At 40.1% G+C, this 16,451-nt stretch overlaps 1 protein-coding gene and 1 pseudogene across 2 annotated transcripts in view; both read left to right on the top strand.

Moving 5' to 3' along the window:
- The window catches only part of KCNG2 (potassium voltage-gated channel modifier subfamily G member 2), a 186,717-nt gene that overhangs the window by 161,989 nt on the left and 8,277 nt on the right, over nucleotides 1-16,451 (top strand). The gene's annotated exons all lie outside the window — the stretch shown is intronic.
- Nucleotides 16,197-16,353, top strand: LOC149458459 (U2 spliceosomal RNA; annotated as a pseudogene).

Below are 16,451 nucleotides of genomic sequence, written 5' to 3'. Positions count from 1 at the left end.
GCCATGACAACCCATTCCATGAAGCTCTCTACGCACTTTTGTGCTAATCTGAAGGCCACATGAACTTTGGATGTCTGTAGCTATTGACTCTGCAGATAGTTGGTGACTTCTGCACACCGTGGTTATAATACCACTAACAGTTGAAAGTGGAATATTTAGTAGCAAGGAAATTTCACGTATGAGCTTATTGCACAGGTGGCAACCTATCACAGTACCATGCTTGAATTCACTGAGCTCCTGAGAGCAACCCATTCTTTCACAAATGTTTATAGAATCAGTCTGCATGCCTAGGTGACTGATTTTATATACCTGTGGCCATGAAGGTGATTGGAATCAATGATTTGGAGGAGTGTCCCAATACTTTTGGCAATATGGTGTATGTTTATACCACATCTAGACAGGAACAGATAGCATAAGCCTGATTTAGAAGGTCTAGCACTAACTCCCACATACGGTGGGCACCACCAATTTCAGTAGGGTATCATGTTGGTTGATTATTCCAACAAAAAGGCTGCAGGTGAACATCCCTAATGCTGCTGTGATTTGTATCCTGGTCTCTCAAATAGTGCACCCAACAGCTAAAAGCTGTCCCATTGAACTTCAGAGCATTAGACTGAGCACTGGGGTAGCAATGTAGCCATGCAGGAAGTTACACTGCAGCTCCCATCAGCTTGTGTGTCTCTTCCTGAGTGAGCTAACTGGGTGGTCTGCGGATCCTGGATGTCTTATCACTGGATGTCTATCAGATATTACAGGTTATTACTTGAATTGCTGGCAGACAGTTTCTGTCTTTATCTATAGAACACCATTTATATGTGATGTGGGCCTGATGCACAAATTATCAGCTTACCATATGTCATCTGGGAACCAGTTTATAAACCCATAACAAGAAATATATCAATGATACATATTTGACACTAACACAAATCAAAATACTACATAGAACAGAGTGGAGGTCCAATTAGAATTTTTAGTGAATATACTGTTGGTATGCCCACAAGTGTTTTATTTTGTTTAAATTACAGAATTATATTGCAAACTTTGTTATATACAGCTAGTCATAATTAGATGTCCTTGTTATTATGCTCCAGAGATTTTCTGTGCTTTCAGACACACTGCAGTAGCACAACATTAGCTACTCTCCTAACTTCTTATTGTGAATATTGCATTGCACTCTGTAATAAGCATACAGCAAGGTCAGATTTATGACAGTTATAGATTATTTAGGGCTAATTGGTCTACATTAATGCATAGGAGAATATAGTAGTAAATATTGTGATTTCTTTTTCTAAGAGATGTCTACATGCCACCATTTTTTATTCATTTAAAATATAATGGTACAGTAGCTAATAATATACATGTAAACCATAGCTATAAATAGTTTAATACCTTTATTACCGTAGAAGTATGTGGAACCATGTGGATAGATCAAGTTAAACATGAGCCAATTATTGGTTTACCAAGTCAGTGGCACTGAAAAAAAATTTGAGAAAACATGATTGGAAAAGATAATGGGAATAGACTGATTTTATCTAGCTAATTTCACTGCTCAATATCCAGTTTCTTTAGGCTCTATGCACACTAGGAGCTTTAAAAAACGGTGTGAAAACGCTGATATTAACATTTTGTTTTTAGTTTGTGTTCACATTTTACGTGAACAGCGGGTGGCTACCTGCATCCTTAACAACTGATGACTCATCGGCTGTCAGCGGAATTCCCCCATGTTGAAAAGGACAAAGCCTCTTTCCCACAACGCTGGTCGACGGTTGTAGGGGTCTCTAGGCATGGAACGTATCAGAATCTGAAAGCCCCCTATAACACGGGGGGGCCCGAGGTCGGACCCCCTTGTGAATGAGCATGGGGTACATAATAACCCTACTCATTCACAAAAAAAATGAGTAGTGTAAAATAAGACAGGAGCCAGTTTTTAACAAGTCCTTTATTAGGAAAATACATTTTTTTAAAGAATTGTCCCCGTCAATCACAATAAATGACTCTGTCAGCCCACATAATAAAAAAGAGGTAGACACCCAATGCCGGCTCCTGCCGTCTGACAGCGCCTTAACAACTTGCTGCTTAGGAGGTAGGAGCGGGGACTGTTTTTTTCTGCCGGAAAATCTCTCATAAACGCAAATCAGTTTTTTTTCTGCTCTAAACGCTGAGCTCAAAAAACACCTCTAGACGACAAAGTGTGCCTGGACACATAGGATATCATTATTTGCTTTAAGAGACAGAAAAAAAAATTCCAAACTCCTGCTAGGAGCATTTTTTTAAGCTAGTGTTCATGGAGCCTTACGGTTATAGCACAGAATAAAATTAAGGTGTGCCATCCCATTTAGGCACAAGGTTCACATTTTCCCTGCACAAGCGTATTGGTCATTCATTTGTGAGAATGGGGAAAAGGGTTTTACATTGAAGAGGGTTTTTTAACTTTTTTTAATAAACACTGAAAACCCAATTAAAAAGAGCCAAAGGAGAAATGTCTATAAAATACAAAACATTATTTTGTTTAAGAAGTATAAGAAAGTTTTGGGGGACCCTACCTTGCTATTTAAAGCTGAACTCTGGGCACAAAAACTTTCATTTAAATGGATTTCTCAATAACCACAAAGGATATAAATCCACTTTGTGTGACCAGATGCCTGTGCAAACCCAGATATTACAGATATTACCCTGTAAAAGTGTAGCGCTACACTCTTGAAGGCTGCTGAGTTTTTGGGTCCTCTAAGCTCTGCACAGCCAAGCAACACACATTTTCCACACTTACATCCAAAGTCAGTAAACAGTCCATGAGCTTTGTTTTTATTGTTTAAATAGGGGTTAACAACTTGGATGGGGTGTAGGGGTATATGGGATTCCCAATGGAACTGAAAAAACATGGAGGACAACTTCTTAGACACAAAAAGGACAACAATCAGCACACAGTCTTTTCAAGGAGCACTTGGTCCCCTTAAATGAACCTCCACAGACCCCAGATGAAAATCTCCTCATCCACCTGGCTTTCTTGAGAGTATCACAGGGCAAAGGATTCTGAGACACACAAGTAATGTAAGGGAGAATGTCACCAGCACACCGAGGATCACCAATATGGGTCCAAAGGTTTTAATGAACGGTCACATAGTTACAGCAAGGCAATGTATCAGAGTCTCGCAGGACTTCATCATTTGGTCACATGTCTGATGAAGGGGTCCTGCAAGACTCTGAAATGTTGCCTTGCTGTAGCTATGTGACTGTTCATTAAAACTTTTGGACCCATATTGGTGATCCTCCTCAATGTGCTGGTGACATTCTCCCTTGCTGATTCTGTTCAGTTCCAGCCGACGGTCACTGCAGCACCCACTTATACACACATCCATTTCTAAAGCAGGAACGTGTGCGTTTGGATTGTACACTTACACAAGTAACGTAGTCCCAGGGAGAACTAGTAGGGTATTTCACCTGACTGCCCTCTCCCTTCTTTGGCCCAGGGGGTGTAGAAGTACTCACACTGTCCTGTTCCTGTAGCTTTAAAGGTTGAAGCTGCTTTCAGGCCTTACACTGGGCTGGCTCCTTCCATGCTGACAGGCTCTCTTTCCCTGGTAAACTGTGGGACAGTGGAGGTCCTTCTTTCCAGATTCCAGCCTGTAGGCAGACCCACCTCCTCTGAGGCCCCCTCCCAAGCTCCACACCAGCAGCACCTCCTTACTCCATCTTCCACCCAACTCACCTGCTGGCCAGGCTTTTTCATATTTAGAGCTGACCTAGCCACCATGCCAGGACTCCTGCTTGGCGATTGGCCAGACTACCTTAAGTATGCATATCACCCCCTCCTCACACGTGCCCACTGGTTTCAAGAAACTTACCCAAGTTTCTAGAGCAGGGGGAAGTATCAGAGAACTGAACTGTAGAGATATTCAGCCATAACCTGAGGTAACCTCGCTGACTCACACCCAGGCTTTTAATAAGCCTTTAACTATACCAAAAAAACACTAGAGAGCATTACAAAAGTAGCAAGAATATCATTATTGTGCTGTATAAAGCTTGTGCAGAGATGTGGGATGTGCAAGGAATCCAGCAGGCCCATCCACTACAGGTTGCCTGCACAGAACAACAGGAGGGAACATAGACATGACCAGTAACCCTACACAAGGATTCCTGTTTTTTTACAGGAAGCTCCTGCACAGAAGCAGAGTTTCACACTGGGTTACTAATCTGGAAGAAATATACAAAACAACCATGTCTTTTGTATTTAAAAAATATTTGCTTATCCCTGGGTTCAGCTTTAAGTTGTGCATATAGACGACAGTCACTAAAAAGCTTACAGGTAAGCATGTTTTGTTACAACTATGCTGCAGCAGCGAAGAGTGGTAAAGTGCTCTTATCCTATGAAGGGAGCCTGTCATGATAACAATTTTCCTGCTAAATTGTTTTTAAACTTATCAAAATGCTAAAGGTACTGGACAAGGTGCAGCACCATATCCAAAAACCTTTAGATGCCTTCTTAAACTTTAGTCAAAAATAGTTTCATATCACTTACCTGTAACTAAGTATGTCCCATGTTGTACAGGCTACTGTTTCATGTAGAAATCTTCTCTGCAGTGTGCCTGGTCCTCTTCCTGGAGCTGAACTCCTGGAATCACAGGGATTAATAGCTTCAAACTGAGTGATATTCAAGGCGACCCAACTCCCCTCTCATGCGTTGAGAAAAGCCTGTACATTGTTTCCACTGAATGTAGCATCTCTGAATAAGTGATAGAATCCGGTCATTCGTCCACCAACTCACCTATTCCATCCCTTCCATTTGGAGATTGTGTTATATTCAATAGGAACAATGCACAGGCTTTTCTCAGTAAATGAGAGGGAGGTGGGGGCAAGTCCCATTCGGATTATTTTAAATCATTAGGGCATATTGAAGAGTGGTGTAAAGATCGATGCTGTGACAACTGAAGCGGAGAACCGCATGGGGACTTATACACAAGCGCTATTAGACCTGTATGAAAACATAGGTCTGTTTTTAAGGCAAGCAGACACTCTACATATGGGTGCAGCACAGTGGCTTTGAGCACAATCAGGTGGAATGAATCTGTGGATTAGTCATCTAAGGGATTACACAAATTTAGTCTACTTTCACACTGATCTGCCGCAAAAACACAGCAAAATCGCATAGGTGTTTTTGCCACGCTTTGTGAGCGGTTTTTAAAGGACACGTGACTTGAAAACTGCACCAAAAAAGTTTCTCAGAGGCATTTTTGAGGCTCTTTTAAGGCATTTTTCAGGCACTTTCCATTGATTTCAATGGGAAGAGGCATTTCTGGGGCATTTTTTTTAACTCCCCAAACATGCCCCAAAGATGCTGGAAACAGGAGTTTTTACAGGTTTATGTATACAGATTGTTATTTTAGTTTGTATGTGGACATTTATTGTAATGGTAAAATAAGTGACTTGCACAGACAGCACTGGCACTGGGATGTTAATCCTCATTTACAAGTGTATTTTGTATGGAAAGTGAGTGACTGCACTGGCATTTTTACATCAATTTCCATGTATTAGAGACTTTGCTATGCTAGAATATTTGTTCCATGCACTTGTAGACCATTGTTTGAGCACTTTTGCACATGCACTTTTATAAATTATGTGTATTCATTTGCATTATATGTATATTACGTATTTATGATTTACTTTTATAAATAGTACGGATTATAGTTAACATGTTTTGGTCTTACAGGCAATTGTTTTGATAAATACTGAGCAAGCGCCACGTTTTCTTTAATTATCATTTATACCTATGTGGGGACACATATAGTAAAGTGAGCAGCTGCTCGCTTACAGGAATCCTTTATCTTTAATCAGCCCTAACCTTGACTTCATACCTTATTCCCTATTTTTATTTTCTCTTTCCTATATAATTTTTTTTCAATCGTATTGGAAGTGGTAGAGCATAAGTTTACTCTGCGTTTTTAAAAGTAACAGTGTGCACAACCTTAGACACACTTCATTTCAGGTAACTGAGGTGACTGCAGCTATATTATTAGAGGTACTTCTATAGCGCCAACAATTTACGTAGCTCTTTACAATCTTGTACATTTACATCAGCTCTTGCCCTCAAGGAGTTTACAATCTAAGGTCTCTAACTTACATTTAGACCTACACATACTAGGGCCATTCAGACACAAGCAGAACATGTAAACTCCAGGTAGTGTCCTGGTTGGAATTTGAACCAGTGACCCTAGTGCTGCCAGGCAAACCCTAGTGCTCCTCCTCTTCCTCCTCCTCCTCTTCCTCCTCCTTCTTCTTCTTCCAGGTCACGGCTCATGCGCAGATTTTTTTATCGGTAAAACGATCGGCCGATTTGCCCATCATTGCCTGGAAAATCGGACGATCATCAAAATCGGCTGCAAATTTTCCAACATGACCGATAAAAAAATGTGCAAAAACCCTGAAAAACGGCCGACCAATTAACCCACTAACGGTGCGCAAATCAGCCGATTTTAGACCCGTCTATGGCCGGCATTAGCAGCATTTTTTTGTTATCCTATGTGAACAAGAATAAATATAAAGTAGGTGTTATTCCAATTTAGATGCAAAATTGTATATACACTATAAGCCTTGAAAAAGTTAATACTTAATACTAATTACAGGAATACTATTTTTTCTGTAAATATTTTTGTACTTTTTAAGTTACAAGCAATATGGGGTGTATTTATGAAAAAAAAATTGCAGCGCTATTAATCCTCTGAATGTACATTTGTTCAAAGCTAATTGGGACTCAATTAAATGTTATTAGGCAATTTTCTCTCCAGGTCAAATGTATTCATTAGGAAAATACTACAATACGTCCACAAGATGGAGCTGATGATCATAGGAAATAAATACCTATCTAACATAACCATCAGCTGCATCTAGTGACCACGATGCAGTATTTTCCTGATTCACACATCGACCTAGAGAGAAAATAACCAAGTTAGATTTGATTTCCCCCCTTTCCCTCAGTATAAATGTACATGCAGTTCCACAGGATGAGTAGCACCCGTCTAAGTTTCTCAAGAATTTGAGTTACTTTTTTTTTTTCCTGTCATAGCTCCTACTGCTTTTCTTCTTAATTACCCACTCCTTTTACTTTTATAACCAATTCTGCTGTTTGTATTAGGCTTCCCACACTGCCCTATCATTCACATAATATATCATATGGAGGATGACAGGTTGGAGCCGAACAGGGGAGGGTCAGCAGCAGTAGCAAAGATGCTTGTATTTGTCTTAGTGATGTCAGAAGAATCTGCAGCTCTCCTGTGTGCTGTGTCTGCACTCTGCTAAAAGGACAAGCTGAGGCGAATATCCACATCTTTGCTACTTCTGCCAGCACTGGCATCATCACATCAGCTCTGATTGCAATGGTCAAAAGCCAGCTGTTGGTTGAGTATATACAGTCCCACACTATCCAGCTCCATCCTGCTCTTCATAACTCTGCCCGTCCAATTCTGATGAATATCTCCCCAGCTACCTGCCACCCAGCAGCTGTAGCATTAGTTGAGCCCCTGTAATGACATCACAGGGGCTATAAAAAAGATGAAAACCACTGCTCCTACTTTACTGGCTACTTGTTCTAGAGCAATAGCCTTCTGGATAGGTAAACAAGTATAAATATGACAGACCTATGGCTTTCTCCTATAAAAACAAATCAATTGTCAGCTCTTGTATTTCTTATACCTAAAAGGTTAGCATTGTAAGTTTAATTCAATATTGTCTATCAGTAGCAAAGTGCAGCATATGAATAGTACAACAAATAAATCACTTTATACACACTTGCATTGCAACATTTCATATCTGTTCAAGCCTTTCTCAAGCTGTGAGTTATACATAGTACAGGAATCCCGCAATGTATATATAGAAATATATTAATGTTCTTGAACCTGCAAGTCCTCTGTGCTGGCCTTTCTGGATATAGCTGAATGATGCCCTGGTCCTGCCTTAGGAACTGGATTAACGCATTGTAAGATGTGCAAGATACTGATTTGTTAGCAAACTCCTTTATTTTTGTTTTGGCAGATTCTTTTCGGGGGCTTGAAATCACAGTTTTCCTTGTGATCAATACAACCCCCAGTTCTTGTACCACTGAGCACTGGGCCATGTAAAGCCAGAAGGGCCACAGGTTAGCCATGGCCCATGATTATTCCTGATCAATTTGTAGTCATGAAAACGATATTTAGAAGTGGAAATCAATATTCAAGGACTGAACATTATAGAAGATTGAGAAAAGCAGTCTTGTGACACTTATATTTAGGGAAATGGTTGAACACTCATATTTTTGCTTCAAAACAGTTTGGCAATGAATGACACAGTTCTACATCAAGCAGGTGTCAATGTTTCTATTTCAAAAGCATTGCTTGAATTTTTTTAACTTAATACAGGCTCTGTGTCAGCATCCTTAACACTGTGGGAAGGCCACAAAGTTTTTATTAGGGATCACTTTATAATGGAAAGCTCATGTCTTAAGAAGGCCATACTTCACCAGAAAACTGACCTTATGAATCAGCTATCTCAAGCGGAAAAAAACTTATCACTGCATCCTCTTCGCCTAAAATTTGATTAGTGGTACAACTTGAGACAACTTGAGGCTAGTTCTATAGCGAAGAAAATGCTATAGATGAAACAGAGGTTTTATCAATACACTAATAAACCTCATAGGATGTTGGTTAACAAACTGAAAACACAATCAACAACTTCCGCTCCCTGAATTTTTGTTTCAAGCAGATCGCACCCCTACTTTTTGCCCCCAACAGATAGCCCAAGTATTTGGAGACTTCTATGGTAAACTCTATAACTGTTTATCGCCAGACATACACCCCCCTTTCCAGAGAGATTCTTTTGATGCCTTTTTTTCAGCTCTTCATCTCCCTAAATTGAAAAGGGAAGATAGACTAACTCTGAGCACACCTATTGCTATGGAGGAACTGTGTGCAGTTAAGGAGCTACCATCACACAAAGCGCCAGGACCAGACGGGTTTTCCTACACATATTATAAGCAATGTATGCCCTATTGGAATTTTACTCCTCTCTGCTGAGCGGAGAAAAACCTAAATCGCAAATTTCAAAATTCTCATATCACAGTCATTCCCAAACCAGGCAAAAACCTAACAACCCCAGCTAACTACAGGCCTATAGCATTATTAAACACGGATTATAAAATTTTTACGAAACTGTTAGAAAATCGTTTGGCTCCTTTGCTTCACAAAATCAGCCATAACGATCAGGTGGGATTTTGTCCCACCTCCTAGTTGTGTTATGTCTTGAACCATTAGCAGTAGCGATCAGAGCACACCCTGACATAGTGGGAGTGACTGTGAGGGGGAAGGAATATAAACTCTCACTTTTTGCAGATGACGTTCTGTTGACTATAACTAAGGCTCACTTGTCATTACCTGCATTGCATAAACTTTTACAAACCTTAATGATTTATCTGGATATAAAATAAACACTTCAAAGACGGAAGCTATGCCCCTTAATATTCCATCCCATGATTTCTTACCACTCCAACAAAATTACTCATACCACTGGTGCATGTCATCTATTAAATACCTTGGTACGCATATACCTTGGAAATCTATGCTCTCCTAAATCAGTGGGATGCTTATAAGATATCTTTTCTGGGTAAATGTGTTAAAGATGTCAATTTTGCCAAAGCTACTTTACCTTTTTGAGACTCTACCAATCGTGATCCCTAATGCTCAACTGCAAACTCTACAAAAAGCATTTCTTAGATTTATTCGGCATGGCAGAAAGGCCAGAATAGTGAGAATGGTTCTTTTGTCATCTAAAAATAATGGAGGCTTAGGGGTACCAGATATTACCAATTACTACTTAGCCACTCATCTGAGACAAATGCTATCATGGTTCACCCAAAAACCTCAGAATAGATGGACGGAGATTGAATTAGGCTATATTTATCCGATCCACACATGTTCATTGCTATGCCCTTTTCAATATACATCACCTCTGTCCCCCCCCCCTCCCCCCTTTGCTTCATGAAATTTACCCTAAAATCTATGAAATTTACCCTCAAAGTTTGGTCAACTTGTGTGAAATCTCAGCAGTTATTGTCCGTGTGCTCTCCATTGTTAAATGTTTTATATAATCCAGAGCTCCCAGATAGTCTCTTCTACACACAGACGAGCCCTTGGGCAATTAATGGGATATTTCAAATCCGGTCTCGCGCAGGATTCGGTCATTTGAGGAGATTAGAACGTGGAAATCCACAATACCTGTACCAGCCAGATCCACCAATTTATAGTTCCGTCATTTCTTCCACTCCTTACCTTCCTCTTTAACACTAGATCACCCCACAGATTTCAAGAGGATAGCTATTAAAGGTCCCACCCAACAACTTCTTATCACCTCTTTATATAAACTACTTCTCAATAAAGGTTCTCCTATTGATAATCCTCACCATTCTATGAGATGATGAACTCCAGTGCTCAATCTCTTTGAAATGTTTGCAGGTGATTTGGGATTCTATTGCTAAGACCTCTTGTGGCGTTGTGTATAAAGAAAACTTATATAAAATATTGATGCATTGGTACAAGACCCCTTTAGTGCTTCATGCGATTAACCCAAATCTGTCTGACAAGTGCTGGAGGTGCATGGTAGGAGTAGGTACCTTGGCACACATCTGTTGGTTTTGTCCACAGATTGCGGGTTATTGGGCTATGGTTAGAATGGTCTTGGAGCAAGTACTCAATGTTACTCTACCCCTAGACCCGCTACACTATCTTTTGTGGCTACACTTTAGGGGTATCTGTAAGCAATCTAAGAGGTTGGGAATGCATATTCTGACAGCTACTAGACGGGTGATACCACAATTCTGGAAATCAGTTGATGTTCCCACACTAAATAATCTCTTAAGAGCTTTCTCTGAAATCAGGGAAATGGAATATCTTACAGCTCTAGTGGGTGAACACTCAGGTCACTTGCGGTCTATTTTGGAACTATGGGACCATTCTCCCTTTGGTAGACTTCTTTCCTATCCCCCCTTCCCCCCCCCTTATATAGTCCAGACACCTCTTTAGGTAACGTGCCTTTGAAAAATAATGTAACCCAACGATGTGCAGGCATATGTCGATTTATGCCTTTGTAGTGATCAGATTACCATACTATCTATGTTCACATTTCTTCTGTTTTTGTTTTCTTTTATACTGATGGTGGTTTTCTTTCATTGCTAGGTTTACACCCAAAGTGTTGTTGTTGTAACTATGTTCTGGAAAAAAATGGGCATTGGCCCTTAATAAAAATTTACAATTATAAAAAAAAAACAGTTTGGCAATCCATCACTAGCAGCTCCTTGAAAGCCTGTAAAATGTCATTTGAAAATCAGTCCGTAATGCAGCCACCTGCAGTCTTATTGATAAATGACTCTTCAAATATGAAAAAAAACCAGATCCTAAAATATTGACTATGTATCTGAATCTGTTTCTTCTCTTGTTTAAGGAAGGCATACTGCTTTGCTACATCCCAAACCTTTATTTTTATTGTGAAGTTACTTCAATTAGGCTTTTTTCTCAGCTTTTTCACTTTGGTATTGTTTAATTGTAATCTCCACAGGAAGGTTAACGACTATACAATTACAAGAACTGTCATACCCTACTGTGGAGAGCAATTGTAATTTCATGGCTCTAGTACAGTGATAGCGGTAATCTGAGTCTGCAATACTTTACCAGTACCTCTGCACCAACAGTATGATTTGTAGTCTACGGCAAGCGTGAAACTGAACAGACACTGTTGTAATTGGATTTTGTTTACTTATGTGTTTATGGGCTTGTAGCATACAGGTTATGCGATGTCAAAAAATAAATTGTCAGTACAATTTTAGCTCCCAAGATAATACAGTTAAAAGGGGTTTTCCGCCTAAAGCTTAAATCTGCCACCCTCTGTCTTTCTAAAAATTGATTTTCATTGCTGATACCTCCCCAGGGGATTGAATGCTAATTCATTCTCTCTTTGCCTGTCTGATAGAACTGACATATATATATGTTTCTACAGGAAAGGCCAGTGGCACCTTGTGGGCGGGAGACAATATTTACAGTGCTAATTGATTCCAGGGAAAGAGTTTACTGATGTTTTTTGTGACTAAGGCAATTTTCCAGATACAATATGTACTGTAGTGCTGTTCAGTGTTGTGCAAAACCAATTTGACCCAATATTTATGACTGATTTATCACAACACTATATAGAGTGTAATTCGGCTATGAGGTTGTGAATGATTTGGTTACATTTAGGTATGGCATGAATTACCTTGTCTACTCTCCTTGCCAAAATGGGACCTAAAGAAAATGATAGGGCTTAGGTAATAATCAGTATATTCAAATATAAATGATTATGACTGTGAAAGGTTAGAAAAGAGGTATTTAAAGTTGAACATAACCCCCTATCCCCCATGTCAGCACAGGGCCCTGGTGCTTTGAGAGCATGTGTGCAGGTATCTGCATTGCAGGAGGCTGCATTTGTACCTTTGCCATGGGGTTACCAGTCCACATGCCTCGTTCTAAGCTGGTAACATTGGGAGGGCTTTTTTTCAGCGGGAACATTGGGGAACACAGTTCCGGCACCTCCAGCACTAAATGTGCTGGAAGGTCAATTAATGCTGGCTGCTGGGAATTTATTGTCACTGGTGGGGGATATGTTTTTACTGGGTGGCAATTGTTGCTGAAAGGTGTCTACTTTTGAGGGAAGGAAGGGGGTCTACTGTTGAGGCTGCTGACTGCTGAACAGTCTATTGATGCTGGCTGCTGGGAGATCTGTTGTTGTTGCTGGGGTCTATTGTTGAGATGAGGTATTTTGGTGCAAGGGTCCATTGTTGCTGGGGGAATCTACTGCTGATAACTGCAGGGGATCTATTTTACTGCTTTTCTTGTTATCGCTAACGAATTCCCTGCAAATTACTTAGCACCACATAATGATACTTGGTTCTGTACTCTCTAAAAGGAGCAGCACTGGAAGGTGAGTAGGGGGTGGAACCAAGAACGGATGCCCAGAGATGGGTGAAGGGGGCAGATACTGTAAGAAGTGACTTGTCAGTCTATATTACTTTATGTGCCCTTGTTAGGGAGATTCACCCTCTGTATTTGTGAGTGAAAGTGAAAGAAAATACCAATTTGGTGAATTTTGGGTTGTCACCATAAAACTAGTTTTTGTGCCAGTGAATCCCTCAGAGGGATTTCCTGCTTTGCCTATGGGACAGGAAGTGAAGAGAATCTCCCAAATGGGATACATAGGAAGTTATAGCCCTCCCTCACTCTATCCATGAAAAACAGTGTAACTTAACATATCTCCGTTAATCTCCTATTCCCAAGAGAAAATAAATTCTGTTACTCTAATCTTTCCTCATAGCTGAGCTCCTCCATGCCTCTTATCAGTTTGGTTGCCCTTCTCTGCACTTTCTCCAGTTCCCCAATGTTCCCTTTGTGAATTGGTGCCCAAAACTGAACTGTGTATTCCAGATGACGTCTTATTAATGATTTGTACAGGGGTAAAAGTATATCTCTCTCTCTCTGGAGTCTTTAACTTTTTTTATAAAACAAAGGATTTTGCTCGTTTTAGAAACTGCAGCTTGGCATTGCATGCCATTATTAAGCTTATGATCTAAAAGAACACCCAGATCCTTCTCCACCATTGATTCCCCCCAAGTGTATAACTTTACATTTATCCACATTAAACCTTATTTGCTACATAGTTGCCCAATTAAACAGTGCATTGAGGTTTGCCTGTAAATTGTAGACGTTATTTCACTGCACAGCTTGGTGTCATCTGCAAAGACTGAAATGGTATTTTTAATCCCAGACCCTATATTGTTTATAAAAATATTATAAAGTAAGGGTCCCAACACTGAACCTTGGGGTACACCACTGATGACCCCAGACCATTCAGAGTATGAATCATTAACCACTACTACCAATACAAACTTTTAGCCAGTTTTCTGTCCATTTACAAACAGATTTTTCCGAGCCTGTAGACTTTACCTTACACATTAGCTGTGTGTGGGGAAATGTGTCAAATGCTTTTGCAAAATCCAAGTATACCACATCCACTGCCACCCCTCTGTCCAAGGTTTTGCTCACCTTTTCATAAAAAGAAATCAGATTTGTTTGACAACTTCTGTCTTTGAATGAATCCATGCTGTCTGTTGCTTAAAATATTTTTTTCCAGCAAGAACTCACCTATGTGGTCTTTTATTAAACTCTCCAGTATCTTCCCGATTATAGAAGTTAAATTAACAGGTTTATAATTACTTAGTAAAGATTTTGATCCCTTTTTAAATATTGGCACCACATTGGCCTTACGCAAATCCAGTGGTACTATCCAGTCATTAAAGAGTACCTAACAATTAGAAGCAATGTCTTCGAAATGACAGAGCTCAACTCTTTTAGGACCCGTGGGTGTATGCCATCCAGTCCAGGTGCCTTATTCACCTTTATTCTGTCTAAATATTTCTGGACCATATCAAATTTTGAGCCATTGTGGATCATTTGGGGCTTGTCAATACCATGCCCATTATGGACATGAGCTCCCCCATGTTCATTTAAATACACAGAGCTGAAGAAGTTATTTAATAAATTTGCCTTCTCTTTGTCCCATCACTCATCTTATTAATTTGTAAAGGGCCTACATGTTCAGGCCTGACCTTTTTACTATTAACTTATTTATTAAGGAGGTTGGGAACCTGACCTTTTTACTATTAATATAATTATTTAGTGGGGTGAGGAAGATGTATTTGGGGTAGCTTGGAGATCAATTTTAAGCATTTACCATGTGGAATGAACAAGTGGGCTGCACTCAGATGGCATCAGCCTTCACCAAGCTTTGATGTTCCAGGACAAGATCACAAAAGAGTCTGCCCAGACCATGCCTTACTCTCAGCAAATGAGGCTTGGTCTGGGTCGGCTTTTTTTTTATGATCATGTCCTGGAAGAGTGAAACTTATTAAAGACCAATGTCATTGGAGTTCAGTCAGCTTGTTTGTTTATTCCACATGGAGTCCAATGAAAAGCTTCATTAGTTAGTACCCAAGTAACAGAGATGGGCAGAAAGTTTTAACAGCACATTTACAACACTATAAATGCAGGAATTTAATTGGCTTGATACCATACTCTGATTAAAAAGTGTTCCTTTAGGTTTTTTGAGAAGTGTATTTACACAGGAGGTCTAGTGCTAGAATTACTCCCCTCGATCTGTTGTTTATGGTGATACCTCACATGCATGGTGCAGTCTCTGTTTACATACCACCATGGTACCACCGCTTGCGTTTGCCTTTGAGCACGGGTGTGCGGTAAATTCTTTTTAAATTAATTATTTATTTAGCTTTTTTTTATTATTATTATATTAATATTTATTGTTATTATTATTTTTACACTGTACCTTTTTTTTTTTAATCACTTTTATTGTTATCTTAGGGAATGAAAATATCCCCTGTGATAGTAATAGGCAGTGACATTTACTCTTTTCTGAGAAATCTGGGGTCTATTGGACTCTATAACTCTCCTCTGCCCTTAAAGCATCTGATCACTCCAAGATCAGTGTGATCAGATGTTTTCCCAATTTTAAAATGGCACTGTTTATATCTGGCAAAACGGCTGAAAGAAATTATGCCAGGATGATGCCTGTAGCTGCAAGATTATCCTGGTATAACCCGGTATAACCACTCAAAGTCCAGTGAAGTACCAGTATGTTGCTGGTCCATGTTGGGCATATATGTAACAGCAGAGAACACGGGCATATGATGAATCGGGTCTGTGAACCAATATAACCGCAATTAATTCATTTTTGTAATGCCGATGTTGAGGGTTAGGCCAAAAAAAGTTTTAAATTCAGAAACTGTGCTAGGTTTCCATGCAAATTGTCTGGCAAGAGCTGAATTTGGGTGGGGGGCGATGTATTGTGTGTATAAGATGATTTGGCCCACGATCAATTGATAGAAATCTTCCGTGAAAACAACGGAACGGGGCTGATCCTGGTAACACTGCCTTTTTGGGGAAACTATACAAAGGAGGCACTGTTCTGTTTGTGCTCAATATATTGTTCTGTATAAATGTTATACTAGTAATGGTGGTGATCAGCAACCTATAGCGTGAGTGTGATAGTGTGCGGGCAATCTAACGCTAGTTGACCCTGGCCGGGAAGGGTGCTAACTGACCCTGACGCTATCTGATGTCGCTAGTGGCAGTAATACAGTAATCGCTTCTCGGCCTTTTGGCTAAGATCAAGTGTAGTATCTGTTCTTATCAGTGTCCAGTGGGGGTGCTCCCGACCACTCTGTCTTTGTGGGGTCGGTTGGATAGTACCCTCACTGGTATGATGGAGGTCCGGAAGGCTGGACCGGAGGGACAGAAACCGGGGAGCGCCATGATTCGTTCTGGGGCCTCGGGAGTAATTCCTCTGGGAAGGCTGGAAAGACCCAGTACCTCCTGATTTGAGCAAGCTACCTTGGT

The sequence above is a fragment of the Staurois parvus genome, unplaced genomic scaffold (genome assembly GCF_062004578.1).
Source record: "Staurois parvus isolate SC_StPar_1 unplaced genomic scaffold, SC_StPar_1.0 ptg000287l, whole genome shotgun sequence".
In the NCBI taxonomy this organism is placed as follows: domain Eukaryota; kingdom Metazoa; phylum Chordata; class Amphibia; order Anura; family Ranidae; genus Staurois; species Staurois parvus.
This window is presented reverse-complemented; position numbering and strand designations above follow the sequence as displayed.